Source organism: Mizuhopecten yessoensis, unplaced genomic scaffold (assembly GCF_002113885.1).
Source record: "Mizuhopecten yessoensis strain PY_sf001 unplaced genomic scaffold, ASM211388v2 scaffold10925, whole genome shotgun sequence".
Taxonomy (NCBI): Eukaryota; Metazoa; Mollusca; class Bivalvia; order Pectinida; family Pectinidae; genus Mizuhopecten; species Mizuhopecten yessoensis.
The window spans coordinates 99154-117185 of NW_018408790.1; the positions used below are offsets into that span (position 1 = coordinate 99154).

General features: G+C 35.9%; 1 protein-coding gene across 1 annotated transcript in view; it reads left to right on the top strand.

Moving 5' to 3' along the window:
* The first annotated feature begins 2050 nt into the window (after positions 1 to 2050).
* Positions 2051 to 18032, top strand: part of LOC110463767 — a 72641-nt gene continuing 56659 nt past the window's right edge. Inside the window, exon 1 of the mRNA XM_021518618.1 lies at positions 2051 to 2430. The gene's annotated coding sequence lies outside the window, so the exon portion shown is untranslated. The remainder of the gene's footprint in view (positions 2431 to 18032) is intronic.

Below are 18032 nucleotides of genomic sequence, written 5' to 3' on the forward strand. Positions count from 1 at the left end.
TAATAATGGAAGAAGTTATTTATCGATCATTTGAATAATATAATGATATCTTATTTTTAATTTCTATCGAGCGTAAATGTGATTGGACTGGAGCTTTAGGTTTTATTCCTGAATAAAAAAGGAAACTGAATTGTGGCCTAGTTTGTCTGCAAGGTGACAATGCTTTGTCTTCTCTGGAAACCTCGGTTTAGAGAGTAATGGATACATTTCTGATGACGCTTACGCATGAGATACACCATTGGGTTGTTAAGTGTTGAATAATCACCCATCTTCCGTCAATGAATGTTTATCGGAAAGCTCCAGTAACTTGGCTCCGTCGGACCTTGGAAAAGGTGATCCGACCTTTTAGACTATCAATTTAGGGTAAGAAATGTCGCCAAGGAAAAAGTTTACTGTGTATTTTTCTTACTGCGAGTTTGTTGTTAATCAGGGAAAGAAAAAAAATCTCTGTTCCTCTTGCAGCATTTAATCCCGATTCCCAGGCAACGGCTGTTTATACAGATGTCAGCGCCCGCGTTTTTATATCAGGATTCCCGGTAAATTACGGATTAATATATGTTTTGGTGAAGCAAACCAGTATAGAAAATCGTTAGTATTCCCTTTTCCCTTTTTTTGTGGTACAAAACATTGATCCTATGCTAGAAACTTCCAAACAGTCTTTTTAGGTCAAACAGTCTAACAACTTGTTTTGATACATCTGGAGTACAGCCACTTTTGTAATATAGTCTCACTAACTTAACAAACTTGACCAATTAATCATTAGACTATAACATTCATCAATACTAAAACAACATTTTTTAAACTTAATCATGTGTGTTGTTTGGATTCAAAATGACTACTTTCGGGTAATACACACACAAGATCCATATTTCGACGAACACACTTAAAAAATACATTTGCAAATGAAAGTTATCATTTTATTAAGTTGGTAAACTTCATACAACATAATTCTGTACCAATATTACTTGAATACTATTGTATGCCTAAGTATGTGTGTGGGCGAGATGTACGTCTGCTTGAAATAATTGGTATGGTAAACAATTGGTGTATCAACCAACGACATTCCGCTGTTTCCGTCATCACTGCCGCAACAATGTGTAATTGAAAGTAGAATGAAGAAAGGTCAACAGCTATCCGTTCCGGTCACATTGTTCTTCATTCTATTTTAGTCTTATGCTGAACACACTACAGCATCGTAGTGTGCTTTATTTAACATTATTATCTTGTAGTCGCTAACATGTACGCGCTTTATGTGATGGAGACTGGGAAATAAACCATTACCTTAATTATACGCATTCCTTTCATTCCTTTCATTCTTTTCATTCCGTCGTCGTTGGTATTCAAACGGAAAACATACGAAGAAGAAACAGAAAGAGCTTCTTTGCCATTTCTTCTTGACTTTTTGGTAAACAATATTGTGAACACATCACAACACGGAAAACTCTCATGAGGAACCTGGAGGGAGGAAAGTCTAAATAGCTCTGATATTTTTTATTTTTTTTTCATACATTTACATTTGATATAAAAGGTACTTCGGTTATAAATGTATCTTAAAGTGTAGACAGTATGGTCTGTTAGTTTTTAAGAAGGTTCAAGTTCTAAATACAATGACGTCAGCAATGATAAACTGAAAACGCTTGGTAAAAACAACAAAAGATTACAGAAGAGATAAAAAAAAAAAAAAAAAAAAAAAAAAAAAAAAAAGTAGGTCGGGGATGTAGTCTAAAGCAGCGGTATTGTTTCATACCAATGAATCAAAAGAAGGAATAATGGCTTTAGTTCATTACAACAAATGATCATATGACCTAAACTGTTTCAAGTTCGAATAGCCTCGAACAAAACAAAACAAAACATTGAGATAGTAAAACTGGCATCGGCCATGTTGTTGTTGACTGAAAAAGCGCCTCTACCGGCGGAATGTGGCAACCCAGTCCTATTGTAGCGCACTATAACGTCACATGTAGTTATTCTATCAGAACTGAGATCTTATCACTTGACAAACTACTAAGGAGTATGTATAATAGACCAATTCTGTCTCGTATATCCCCGAACCGCGGGAGAAAATAACATTTAATGATGATGTCGATATACTAATTAAAGTGATAAAAATCGAATGCGATCTTGAGTTAGGTTACAATACATCAAACTCGTAAATTGATCGTTCAATGGTTATAATTTACACCCAATAATTGGGACTCAAAATCTAATTTTGGCAATTCCAACGACATTTCTGCTGGCATAGTCCTTATTCCGATCTGATAATCGCGACGAAAACATTTCTATTGGCTTTATAAATGAATAAACTGTCAATTTCCGATGTCATTTTCACCATTACACCGTGCAGGCGGACACTAAACATCCCTCTGTTACGAAGTTGTCAGGACTGAAACAACAGCAGCTTCAGCCTCAGCCTCAGCAGCCCTTTACGCGGTAAGTACTCTTAGTATCTGGTAGCCGGGCGCAGTCTATGAAGCTTAATTAGACTTAAAAGACCTATTAAGGCATTATTTTCAAAATTATTTTTATAAAACATTTCTTTTTAAACATAATGTTCACCATTGTGTACTTCTTGAGGTGATCATTTTGAATTCCATAATATATATGTAAGTTTCAAATTTATTAGTTAAGAAACTTTCAGTGTTGAAAACTGATAAAATATTGGATCCTATGTATATTTCTGTTTAATTCCGAGTTTCGGCTCAGAGTATACATTTATCTCATGCTTCAGACCCAACATCGAGGGAAATGGTTTTGACTATTGACTGATAATGCATGAAACAAATGTTTTTAACTTGATAAATGATAAGCAAATGTTGTATGACATGATGATGTGATCTATTGATCTGTTTGATTGTTATTATATCGCCAGACTATCTTCGATTGGCTGTTACATGCCTCTGTCAGCCAATCAGAGTTTGTAAGATAACAGCCGAATCTGGGAAAATAGTTGAAAATGCTTTACATGTATTTATTCCGTCTCTGCGTATTGCAGAGCTATCTTCTTTTGTGGGCAGGTATTGATTGTTACGTCATTTGTTTGTGAGAGTAACGTCATCAATTTTTGAGAATACAACGTAATTTTCTCACACAAACCAATGACGTAACAATCAATACCTGCTCACAAGAGAAGATAACTCTGCAATACGCAAAGACGGAATATGGAGTCAGGTAACAATTTCTACAGTTGAGTTATTTTAGGAGTGAAGGAAACTAATATCATTCTCAGTTTGATCGAAATAATGATATTTGTAGTATTTAGTTCTGTTATATCTAGCTGCACTTGCGAGTTGAATGTTATAAGTCATAACGGGTTTTTTCAAGATGTTCGAAAACACATTATTCTGTATTTTATTGTTGTTTATCAATTACCATTGTACTTCCTTGATATTATTTTCTAAGTGTTATCAAAGTGTACGTCAGAGGTTACCTGTGTTTGTAAACACCATTTCTTTTCTCATTGATAAACAAATATTCAGAAATATCAAGTTGTATCTTAAACTTTACTTTTTAATCAAATTGCACTTCTAAAAATGATATTGAGACAAGAAAATTAAGTTGAATTTTATTGAAATAGACAAATATTGAGTACTTTATTGATTGTATCTGATTAGTAGATAAGTGAATATAATAATGGATACTCTTTCTCATAAAGACAAATTCACATAAGAAGGATATGGGGGTTATAATACTTATTTAAGAGCTACTTTTCATGTTAAGTATTTCAATTAATGTAAATATATGTACCTGCTCATATCGAAACCTCACAATTGTTATTCCCAATTCCCAACTATATTCGATGTCTGATTTTTTTAAATACACGAATAGAAAGCCAGTTGGTAGATATCGTCTGTAAATTGGCCTTTTTGTACCGGGCACTTCATGATCGATTTGAATAGTTCAGATCGGCATAAAAACAAAAACCGTTCCATCACAAAATTTTGTTGATGTAACGAAAAGCAGCCGCAGTCATTTAGGTGATTGATTCAAAGCTGCATAGTGTGAAGCAGACATTCAAACGTCTCATTGACAAGTATAATAATAACGTCTAAGCCAAAATCTCTTGCTACGACCGCAGGTGTTTGTCAAAATCTAGGGATTGTTCTGTATATGTAAACATGCAGTAAATTAAAGTATCCAGCATGTTCTTGAGGTAACACTGGAAGTATGATGGTGAAATATTAAAATAGCAGTATAACGAGATGTTATATACATGTTATATATTATATTTTAACCATCAGTAGAATATCCGTAATTGACTGTTTTGTGTATTATGGTATTCCGTTTCCGTATGTTGTTTCGATTTTTATTTTGTTTACTTCCTGTTTCCGGGAATATAATGGAAAGTTGTAGAGTGAAGGTGTTTTGATTCATCTCTTGATAATCCTCTCACATCGCAAACCCTGTATAGAGAAAACTGTTTCAGATCTACTCACAAATTCCTATTCCGCTACTTAAAACGGTTCCTTTAAAAATTGATCATCCTGAATGACGTCGTTTGTAGAATCCATTTCATTTGTATATACAAAAATTCACTCAAATTTTGTTTCATAACAATTTTCTTCTTATTCATATTCAGCTTTTAAACATCTTAGAGCTTATTTTATTGGTCAATTTTAGAATTCACAGTAGAATTATGAACGTTTCGATTTAAATTTTCGTGAGATCGTGTCTCGTGAATGAGATTTGAATCTGATGAAACATTTGTATAAAGGTCCAATAGTTCACACAGGCTCTGGAAACAAATGAATCATTGTTATAAAATGTCAACATTTTAATGCCCTTACTATCACGAATTGCATCAGTTGAGTTTTTAAAAACTTGAAAGTAATCCTTATAAAACACGCAATTGCCAAAAGGTCAGTGTCGGCGTAGTCTAATGCAAAGCAAATTCACATGACATCACATCAGTATTATAGTGTTGGTGAATTAACTTCACAATCAAATTAGAGCAGAAAACCCGCCACAGTATAACCACACAAGAACAAAATCCGCTGTCAAAGCTGATACAAATGAACAACAGAAGGTGAAGAGATCAAGTCAAAGAAAAACTTTGAACCAATAAAACAGACGTAAACAAGGTGTTTTGGAAAGGTAAGCGTTTCCAAAGGTGGCACCAGTATTTATGGCATACGTCCTATCCTGGAAAGTAAGAAGGTCAGCAACGGTCTTGTTCAAGACTAACACCATGTTTGACTCTGAAATCTAATACAGTAAAACCTACATTCAAAGACATCCTTCATCAAGTCCTTCAAGTGGTTTTTATTGCTGATTCAATTGACTCCTTCATGTTTCGAAAAGAACAGTCCTGCTTCAGACCATCGCATATTATCATAACAGGCGACTTGTGTGAGGTACGCTGCAAAATCAAGTGTTTTCTTCTATTTCCTTTTGTTAGGAGGCCTGGTAGTCCAGTGGTAGTACACCGGGCTCGTGACCGAAGGGTTGTGGATTCGAGTCACGTCGCGGCACTGTGTTGTATCTTTGAGCAAGGCAATATATTTTACTCCGCTTGTTCTAGTCTACTCATCTGTAAATGAATACGTGGTTGAGCAGTGCTAGAATTTGTAGAATGCTAGCCATGAGCACCGACTGTATGCTCCCCATGGTGTTAATACAGATATTGGCTGGTTGCAAAGGCCAAATAACCACGGAAAACAATTTGTGAACCGCTTTGGACATCCCACGAACTTGGTTGTGATAAAGCGGTATATGAGAACCTCGAATTATATGTTTTTTAACAATTATCATAAAATGCAACTTATCCGGGGTCCACTGCGAAATCAAGGGTTTTCCTGTATGTCTTCTTGTTAAGAGACATTGAATAAACCAAAACTGATGTGCTGCCCCTCGGGATCTGTATCCTTTCTTGTCTCACTTCCCTACTGTCTCTTTCGGATGGCGTCCCCCTTAGCATCCGTCTCCATGTAACCGTGGATTTTGCAAGGACCACAAAGGAAAGAAACCCGAACTTATACATAAACAGATTAAGTTAACATGTTAAATACTAAAATTTTCTTCACAGTATCAATATTGGCCTAGTGCGATATATGTTTGTTATTTATAAATACGCTCTCTTTGTCATTGTTTTCATAGCGAGTGGCATTGTCTTTAATCTGTTTGAGTTCTGTTATATTAAAATAATTGAAAATATGCTCTGCTAAATCAATTTAATTGTAGTATTGAAGAAACGTGTGCTGAGATTTTCATTCTTTTGTTATCAACACCCTGGGGAGCATACAGTCGGTCCTGCTAGTTCGGCGCTCATGGCTTTCATTCTTTTGTCAACATTTAAGATATGAGGGTGGTCAGATAAATCAGGATAGCATCATGATGCCGAATTGAGGACAATATTTAAGGTGTCATATTGGCGACATTTAAGATATGAGGGTGGTCAGATAAATCATGATAGCATCATGATGCCGAATTGAAGACAATATTTAAGGTCATATTGGCAACATTTCAGATATGAGGGTGGTCAGATAAGTCATGATGACATCATGATGCCGAATTGAAGACAATACTGAAGGTGTCATATTGGCAACATTTAAGATTTGATTGTGGTCAGATAAATCATGATAGCATCATGATGCCGAATTGAGGACAATATTTAAGGTGTCATATTGGCGACATTTAAGATATGAGGGTGGTCAGATAAATCATGATAGCATCATGATGCCGAATTGAAGACAATACTTAAGGTGTCATATTGGCAACATTTAAGATTTGATGGTGGTCAGATAAATCAGGATAGCATCATGATGCCGAAATAAGGACAATAGTTAAGGTGTCATATTGGCAACATTTAAGATATGAGGGTGGCCAGATAAATCATGATAGCATCATGATGCCGAAATTAGGACAATAGTTAAGATGTCATATTGGCAACATTTCAGATATGAGGGTGGTCAGATAAGTCATGATGACATCATGATGCCGAATTGAAGACAATACTTAAGATGTCATATTGGCGACATTTAAGATTTGATGGTGGTCAGATAAATCATGATAGCATCATGATGCCGAATTGATGACAATACTTAAGGTGTCATATTGGCAACATTTAAGATTTGATGGTGGTCAGATAAATCATGATAGCATCATGATGCCGAATTGAGGACAATACTTAAGATGTCATATTGGCGACATTCAAGATATGAGGGTGGTCAGATAAGTCAATATAGTCATGCTATATTAGTTTTAGAAAATATATAGGATATGAATAATAACTTACAGATTTTTTTCTGAATTTAATGGTAAGTAGCATCATGAATGTCACATGCGGTACAGGAAAATATTTTCGTTTCACAGTACCTTAATTTGCCACCAATATTATTGCTATTTATGCTGGTTTCCCTCTTGTTTTGGCGTTTATTTATTTCCTAATGTTGACTTTTCATGTCGAACTTCGATTTCGATTTTTTTTGTTTTACACTTTGCGGTATCTTTGAAGTGTTTAAAGCTACCTAAACCACTTAGTAGAATCCGTTACTAATGGACGTATTTAAAAGACTTTGTGCTGAAAAAACAATTGTCTATATGACCTCAGCAACTTAAACAGATAGACCCTTATCCGTCCCTATATATAGCATTGTATACATACCATTATTGTTTATCTCATGTGCCTTCAATTGTATTAATACATTACTTAAGAAAAACCAAATAGAACATTTGAATTACATTGACTTGTATAATCCTACCTCCATCCCCATGAACCCTCATCCGAATTCAGAATTCGTGTTCTTAATGTCACGCGCTTTATTCAAATTTCTGTCAAGTCTAACCATGATTCATCACACAAGATGTCTACCAATCACACGAGAGGAGAACGTTCCGTGACTTTGTAAAGTGTGTGTGTCTAATGACCTTCTAATGACCTTTACGAGAGAGTTTTATCTAATGAGGCTCACCATGGGGTACGGGTGGTATACTGTTGGCAATGTAATTTGAATTTTGATTGTAATTGATTTTAATGGTTGTCTTATGTTTTCAACCAAAATAAATAAAATTGAAAACATTTCAGTATTTATGTAATTATAATGACTTTAGAATAGAGCTATATAACAAAGTATGAGAAAACCGCGTCGAGTGCCTCCCTAACGGTATCTATTGATGAGTTACATACTTCTGATAGATAGCGACATTTTAGAAAATTTCATTTGTCGTCTGTAAATTTAGACACAATTGGAGCCTCCGCTGTCATCGGTTTTGACAGCCTCGTGGCGACCGCGCGCCAAAATTGACATCAAGTGTCTCGGTGACATCCTCAAGCGCGCAGATTCCCGCTCCGTAGATATCCGTAATTGGTTCTCAAACTCCGTCATGCTGTCTGATGGCAACCATCGGTTGCAAGAATATTTACCGTTTAAAATATTATATATGAGAAAAAAATATCTGTAAGATGGCGATATTTTTATATTTTTCATATAAACGGAAACAAATTGAGAAAAAAATCTACTGAAAAGAATAAGAAGCGTGTGTGTCTATCTACGTAGACTTGCTTGACGGAATAAAAACAAGACAATACGTCGGTTTTCTAAAACCGGCTTATACAATCAATATTTGTAACACGACATTTTAAACATTTTCATCACAGTCAACTTTGACATATAAACTACACATTTACCGTAGAATACGGAATATCGTTGTATCCTACTGTTTTACTCTTAACAGCGGTTCTATGTTTTTACTTTTGTTTTCTATTCACTTTTTGTATTAAGGGCGAACCGGTTTCAACGATAAAATAATTCGACCGTGACGGGAGAAATTCACACAGAATACATGTGTGGGGCGATTATTTGCCTGAGCTAGTTAAAAACACGGGAAATAGTTTGGAAACGCAAAACCAAGTAATGCTTGATCTTATTAACATTTCCATGTTTAGAGTTAACTTTCGGTTAACGCATGTGTGTTTCACAATTTCGCGAATTCTTTTTTTCACGATGATCTAACGCAAAGCTTTCTGTTCACGAAAATGTGACTTTTATTTTTGAATCACACTTTGAACACATTTTTCTCCCTTTTAAAATTTAGTAAGTGAAATACTGTGAAGTGGTTATTTCCGATAGGACAATGTTGTTGTAAAGACAGTATTATTTAAGGTTGATTTGTCCTCGTATGACCCAGGCTGTTGCGGGGAGGTTAAACCCACCACAACAAAAAACATATAAGGTGATATTTTTTCCAAAGGTGTAATGAGGAGAGAATCACGAATTGTAGTATTTTCTTTTTTGTAGTATTTTTAATGAACGTATCTGTGGCAACTTTTAATTGTACATAGGATTACGGTCGCCTTCTAGGTTCGAGGTAGAGGGAAATTCCCTTTAGCTCAGTGTTAGAGCGTCCGACTAGGAACATGGAGATCGAGGGCTCGATCCCCGGTGGAGGCACATTATTCTCTTTCCTATTACAAATGGTGTCCGTGGCCCTCCCTGTGGTGACAGGGCGTTAAAACCTGGGTTGCTCCATTGTGACACAGCATTACGTACTGTTACATACCATTATCAGGAGGGAGGTACGTTCGTGAGGGTATAATTGCCATGAGTGAGGTATCACAAAAGGTAGTATTTTGTAAGGATATCATAGTGGTGATTTATTTATTTTTGTAAGAGAAGTATTTTCTTGACGACAATACTTTGTATTTTCTTATATTCGCGATCTGAGCACATGAGGGTAATCCGAAATTCAAGTTTATTTATTATCTTAAGCTTAACAGCTCATCAGTTATGCATATATACAGTGCAATAAAGAGTAATCAATTAAACAACAACACGCATACACACCACGTCCGTGTCTACTTCTAGACCTGTAGAGAAATACCTTGCACTGCTGAAAATAATGAAAATAATGTATTAAAATAATATTTGACGATATGGACATATTAATGTATAACTGACAAGCATTAGATACAGTTCTTCCAGTAGCGATTTTTACATATTTGTCCAAATTTCTTTCTTTTTTTTGTGTCCTTTTTTGTGTGTGTGGACAATCCTCAACTCCTGGAAACCATTTTATTCTATTTCAGGTGTGCACAGAGAACATATAAAATACAAAAACTATAAAAACATTACTGAAACTGTCGTTTGACAACCGAACCAACGCGTGTCAGCGTCAGTGAGTAGTGGGAGCAGATGTAGTCTAAAGCGCCGCGACATGACATCGCAAACAAGCTGGCAATTGTCGCTATCTAATCTCGTAACCCATAATGGCACGTTCCTAAACGTTAAATGGTCAATTTCAATAGAGATACGAGACGGACATGATACGTACACATTCATACAATAAATGATATACATTAGATAAATTGAATTGCTAATAGCGATTAATAGACGGACATAATAGCGTTTTAAAAACAAGACTTGTTTATTTGCCTGGGATTAATGTCCGCTTAACAGCTACATAAATGTAAGTTCATATATTTACATTTCCACTGCAAGTTCCTCTTTAAGCATCACCATAGGAAATTGTATTCATAGGGCTATGAACGCAACTGGGTCAGCGTCATTTTGAAGGTTCTCCTTGCGCCTCGATTAACACGAAACGACCGTTAGAAGCAAACATTTTCTCGACGTTAGGCTGTGCCAGGTATCTCGTTTGCAATGACGACACAGGCATTTCAATATAGAAAATATAAGGGAATATCATTGTTTAGGTCAATAATAGCTAGAATCTTATGAATATAAGGATTGAACGGCATTTTTTCAATGTTCATGCCGGTATGAACGCTACCGGTTACATACATATTTGGGCGGGGGCGGCGGGGGAATATGGATTTAACCGATTTGCGTTCATCCCAGCATGAAATTTAAAAAAAACTTTAATCCTTACATGAAAACCGGTGCCTGGAGACAGTAAGGAAATGAGAAAAAAGAAAGACCCTGATTGTTGCTATGGGGACAGCAGGTCAATTGTCTCGGGTGAATGCAACGAAAATACTTCAAAATAGTAAACAAAGGGTCTTTTTAAATGTTTTCAAGATTTTTGACGAAATAAACGTCTAATATCAGTATCATCATAAAAGTCCGATGATAACATGTTTTTTCCATTATAAGCAACTTTCAAAGCATAATGCTGCCGTAGTTTTACAAAATGTTCACGAGAACAGACAAAGTCATATATCAGTGGTATCTAACAGGAAATTTTGGGTTAGTTTTCGAGCGAAAAGTGCTCTTTTAATGTCTAACTCATCGAGATTTTTCAAGACAACGTTATAAAGACTTAACAATGATGGGTGGCCCGGCTCCCAATTACCACGACATTAGGCGTTTATGTATAGGCCTACGTCAAACCATTTCTATTTCAGGAACGAAACTTCGTTCTAATTTTAATGTTGGTGGGATGATTTGCGAGTCTGGTACTACTTAAGTGTATTTATCTGACATTTTCAATTTTTTAAACTAAAATCTAAAGCGGGAGGTGGTCTGATGCGCTGTTTAAAAAAAAAACATGCATCTAAATTCGTATTGATCTTTTGCTTATATTTCGAAAACTTCATTCAACTATTTTTGTAAATATAACGCACTTAATAGGTTATATGAATGGAAAAAGGAAAGTACTTTAGTATTTTAACTCTGCCTGGAACATACGGTGATTGGGAAGAATCCAGGAATACAGTCATTGCTAGAAAGTGCACTTCTAACATATAACAATCTCACTGCGTTCGCTCTCATTGAACGTGAGTCCGTTCTCTCTTTATCAGTCGATGTCAGAGAGAAATACAGAGTAACAATATCAGAATATATTTTTGAAGATTCGATAATTGCAATACTTACAAATGTACAATTTGTAGATGGATCATTTTCACACGAACATCTACAACGTCTATTTTTTGTAAGGTTAAAGCTAGATTTTATTTCCCAAACTTCTTTTTGGAGGGATACCGGGGTTAGGGTGCCGCAGGTTCATTCCTCTTTACAACATCTAGCCTCACCCAGGAGGTTTATTTCCTTACATTCACTCTACTCGTTCATTTATCCTCTTATGCTTTTCAATCAATCAAGCCTTTTTTTTCTTGTTCATTCCTTTAAATCTTGGTTGAAGACACCCAACATGTAATTAAAGACCAAATCCTAGTAATGCCACGTCCTCAAAGCAAGAGCAAAGTTAGTGACAAAGAAACATGAAGTATACTAATGAGTACGGCTACTAACATCCACCTTCACATCAGAAAGGTACATTTCGTTTAAAGTAGTGTTGTAAGTGGGCACATGCCGACTGCTGATTTTCCGTTCATAATAATTTATACTTGTATAGACTACCACTGTCTATATATATTTACAAATCAATATATGTACGTCACGTTAATTTGCCAATATTATTGTAACTATGTAGTACACGAATTAGTTCTATCTTCTTTATAATTAATGTCCATTATGCACTTTCCCGTCCTATTCTTGGAACATCTTGCTCTTGTATGGTAGCAATTTTCTTAGTGTCAATCAATCTTGGCTGTTGGCAGTTCGTGACAAATTATACAACTTCAGTTACTGCCTCATGTTGGAACAGCTGTGTATTTGTCTGTTAATTCTCAACTTCACATGCGTCTGTTGTTATTGTTATGGCGACGAATCACTTGTCTGTCAACCTCGATACTTCCGGGTTTACGCTCACTTTCGGTCTCTGCACACTTAGAATAGATCACAGCATAATTGAAGGCAAGCGGCGAGCTATTTGCTAGGGCTCCGGTGAAATCTGGTCAATTGCTAGACTGATAACTGTCCTTTGCAGATTACAGAGGGGCGACACCCGACTTCAAAGCCCAACTTTTAAGCCAGCCAATTTTACTGTTACGCAACCGACAGATTCTTTTGATGTACATCAAAGGATCAAACAAGTCTTTATGTCTCATACAGAAAGTGGCGCATACTGAGCCTTCGTTTTTGCTAAGGCATATTCCAGGAGTCCACAGAGCAGAAGTGAGCGTAACCCCTGAGGTTTCACTCCTGTTGTGACATAGGTGTATCCTTTACTTTCCCTGCTTAATGTCGATTTATCGATATGTATAATTGTTCTTATTCTCGCCAAACATTAAGATAGCACATTTATTACTGTTGCATTGTATATCGAACTATAATTCATTTGCGTCTGCTGTGGCTTCGTCTCCAATTTTCTGTATAGCTTGTTGATTTATAAAGAACAAGGTCATCTTGTTCGGTAATGCTGAAAAACTACTACATATATCGTATACAATGGCTCAACATTTGATAGCATCTTCATGGTCCAGTGAAGTGTTTGATATGAACTTTTCCAAGCAAAAAACCGTATTCACTAAAACACTTCTTCTTGTGTCTTTATACCAAGGACGTTTTCCTTTTCTTCGTCATTAACCTTTCGTGTCAAACGGTGTCGCTTGCTTTTCTTGTATACATAAATGTCGCGATCTCAAAGTTCGCTTTGATGATTTCATGAAGCTTATACGAAGTGGTACATTTCGTACTACTGCTGCGACACTTAAGAAATCCTTGCTGTTGTAGGTTTGTAAATGGGACACTTAGCTAAACACAAAGTTGGAATCTACAATTCCTTTCGAACGATAAACCATGCGCGTGCAAGTATAATTTTTTCAATAAATCGTGTAAGTCAAACGCTTTACCAAAACCCTCCCCTGCCTTAAATAATGTGTTTGTAATTTAATAATTCAATATATCAATTTAATCAAAATAAATATTATCGTTATTGTAATGAATGAAATTTACGTATGAAAGAAGAAATGATTTTTGAGTTTGAGTATGAAAGAATGAATGAAAAAGAAAGAGAGAATGAAGAGAAAGAGGCCTTTTGCATGAGGCTATATTATGTAAGAGGGATGATCCCGGGGCACCCCAACCCTGGCATCCCCCCCAAAGATGTTGGGGGAATAAAACAATTTGAACCTGAAAAATAAAATTTAAAATAAAATAAAAAATTAAATTAAAAAATTATTGTGATTGACCTGTCTTTGACAGATTAGCGTTGTCACGTGTGGGAACACGCTTGCATGTGCATATATAACTGTTTCATTGTACACCCAGAGGAGGAAAATTAGCTGCATTGTCCAAGAAGAATAACATAACTTGTGCGCTTATTTTTGGTGAAATAAAAAAGGCATCGTGTGAAAAACCTATTGCACACATAAAGAAAAGCATCATCGAAACATTTGAATTTTATAGGTAGCGTTTTATTATAGGAGCTTAAGTAGACACAGAAGTATATTCAATTATCAAATAACATGTGGTAGAATAGATATAATCAAAATATGTAAGTATAATATTGTGGAATATATCAGTCGGTATTCTTAACTATAAGGGAAACTAAATAACCGAGTCGAAAGCAAAGTGCGTGTATACCCTCGAGAATGATATTGGTATATAGCTGATATCTATCTACAAGATCCCTTCGCTATTAGAACGCTTTTGTACGATATAGCAACTTGTGTCCTGCGGTCATTATGATATGGTCTTAAAGAAAGTTCCTTTAAAAATTAATCTAAACATAGAGCAGACAAGATGATTTCCCGTTCATTCCTCACATATAGTTGTATGTTCCCGCCTTAAAATTAGGTGTATATAGTGTTGCCTATGTTCGTCACGTCCCGTCCCGTCCCGTCAAACATCGAACACTGAAACTAATTTCACATGGTGACGGGGGCATTCATGTCTTACAGACATTTTCTAGTTTTCATGTATATTGCAAGCCACCATATGAGATATTTCCCTTGTTTTGCTCTAAAATATTGTTATTATTCAGATAGTAAAATTATTTAAGTCACAAAGATAGAAAGATAAGAGAAACTCAATAGTCGTTAATGTGTCATATCGACGTGTCCTAGTTCTTGGTGCTACATCTGTAAGTCGGGAGAGAAAAAAACATATCCCAAATTCATATTTCTTGTTTTTCGTTATATACAATAATTGAGCTTATACAGAAAACGGAAAATAGGAGTCGAAAAAGCTTTTGGATCAGTCTTGAACGAACGTCATTACCTTAAAATTATTGTCAAAGATTGAATTCTAATCATATAAGTCGTCATTCCGAACAAGAAATCCTTTCTTGATTTGACGAAAATGATTTTTTTTATCACTGAGAAATGTATCCCAAATTCCTTTGCTAATGGTTATGTTTTTCCATTAATATTTACATGTGTTTGTTGGAGGGGTTCTTATACATGAAAGCAATCAAATTTCCTATCGTATAATATAATTATATGGAGAATAACTAGCATATGAATTGTTTCCCAAAATTTGTTTGAGAACAGATAAGAGAGATTTACCTCTTTCTCTGAAATCATGACATATAAAATTATATGCATATAAAACTGCAATCGATAAAGTTCAGACAGACATGGAACGTTATGTCCTCTTTATCTTTTAGAATCGTGGATTTTCATCGGTGAAGCCCCGGTACTTTTGGATAAGAATAGGCCTGCTGTTTTCTGGCAGGTCTTCTTTCAGGACACTCTCGATATCCAGGGGTTACGCTCGCTTTCGCTCTCTGCACCCCTTGTAATATGTCATAACAAAATTGAAGGCTCGGTGTGCGCCATCTTGTTGATGAAACAAGAAGATTAGTTCGATCCTTTGATGAACATCAAAAGAATCTCGTGGTCACGTAACGGTAAAAAATGACAGGCTTTGAAGTCGGGTGTCTTTCCTTTGTAATCCTCAAAGAACAGGTATCAGCGTAGCGATTGGTCAGTTTTTTTAACTGAGACCAATCACACATCTATCTTCGTGCCTTCAATTTTGCTATGACATAGTCCAGGGGTATAGAGTATATAACGTATCAAGATGGCCTGTTAGGAGAGCTACGTTATACTCTATGATAGACACCGACTGTTTAGACAACACTATATAATGTACCAAGATGGCCCGTTAGGACAGCTACAATATACTCTATGATAGAGACTGACTTTTTAGACAACACTATATAATGTATCAATATGGCCTGTTAGGACAGCTACGATATACTATATGATAGAGACCGACTGTTTAGACAAAACTATATAATGTATCAAGATGGCCTGTTAGGAGAGCTTCGTTATACTCTATGATAGAGACCGACTGTTTAGACAACACTATATAATGTACTGTTTAGACAACACTATATAATGTATCAAGATGGCCTGTAAGAATAGCTACGTTATACTCTATGATAGAGACCGACTGTTTAGACAACACTATATAATGTATCAAGATGGCCCGTTAGGACAGCTACGATATACTCTATGATAGAGACTGACTTTTTAGACAACACTATATAATGTATCAAGATGGCCTGTTAGGAGAGCTACGTTATACTCTATGATAGAGACAGACTGTTTAGACAACACTATATAATGTCTCAAGATGGTTTGTTAGGACAGCTACGACATACTCTATGCTAGAGAGCGACTGTTTAGACAACACTATATAATGTCTCAAGATGGTTTGTTAGGACAGCTACGACATACTCTATGATAGAGACAGACTGTTTAGACAACACTATATAATGTCTCAAGATGGTTTGTTAGGACAGCTACGACATACTCTATGATAGAGACTGACTGTTTAGACACCACTATATAATGTATCAAGATGGTTTGTTAGGACAGCTACGACATACTCTATGATAGAGACTGACTGTTTAGACACCACTATATAATGTATCAAGATGGTTTGTTAGGACAGCTACGACATACTCTATGCTAGAGAGCGACTGTTTAGACAACACTATATAATGTATCAATATGGCCTGTTAGGACAGCTACGATATAATCTATGATAGAGGCAGACTGTTTAGACAACACTATATAATGTATCAAGATGCCTGTTAGGACAGCTACGTTATACTCTATGATAGAGACAGACTGTTTAGACAACACTATATAATGTCTCAAGATGGTTTGTTAGGACAGCTACGACATACTCTATGCTAGAGAGCGACTGTTTAGACAACACTATATAATGCATCAAGACGGCCTGTTATGACAGCCACGTCATACTCTATGATAGAGACCGACTGTTTTGACAACACTATATAATGTATCAAGATGTCTGTTAGGACAGCTACGTTATACTCCATGATAGAGACCGACTGTTTAGACAACGCCATATAATGTATCAAGACGGCACGTTAGGACAGCTACGATGTTTAGACAACACTATATAATGTACTGTTTAGACAACACTATATAATGTATCAAAATGGCATGAAAGGACAGCTACGATATTCTCTATGATAGAGATCGACTGTTTGGACAACACTAGATAATGTATCAAGATGGCCTGTTAGGACAGCTACGTTATACTCCATGATAGAGACCGACTGTTTAGACAACACCCTATAATGTATCAAGACGGCACGTTAGGACAGCTACGATATCCTCTATGATAGAGACTGACTTTTTAGACAACACTATATAATGTATCATGACGGCCTGTTAGGACAGCTACGTTATACTCCATGATAGAGACCGACTGTTTAGACAACACTATATAATGTCTCAAGATGGTTTGTTAGGACAGCTACGACATACTCTATGATAGAGACAGACTGTTTAGACAACACTATATAATGTATCAATATGGCCTGTTAGGACAGCTACGATATAATCTATGATAGAGGCAGACTGTTTAGACAACACTATATAATGTCTCAAGATGGTTTGTTAGGACAGCTACGACATACTCTATGATAGAGACTGACTGTTTAGACACCACTATATAATGTATCAAGATGGTTTGTTAGGACAGCTACGACATACTCTATGATAGAGACTGACTGTTTAGACAACACTAATAATGTATCAAGACGGCACGTTAGGACAGCTACGATATCCTCTATGATAGAGACCGACTGTTTGGACAACACTAGATACGTTATACTCTATGATAGAGACCGACTGTTTAGACAACACCATATAATGTATCAAGACGGCACGTTAGGACAGCTACGATATACTCTATGATAGAGACCGACTGTTTGGACAACACTAGATAATGTATCAAGATGGCCTGTTAGGACAGCTACGTTATACTCTATGATAGAGACTGACTGTTTAGACAACACTATATAATGTA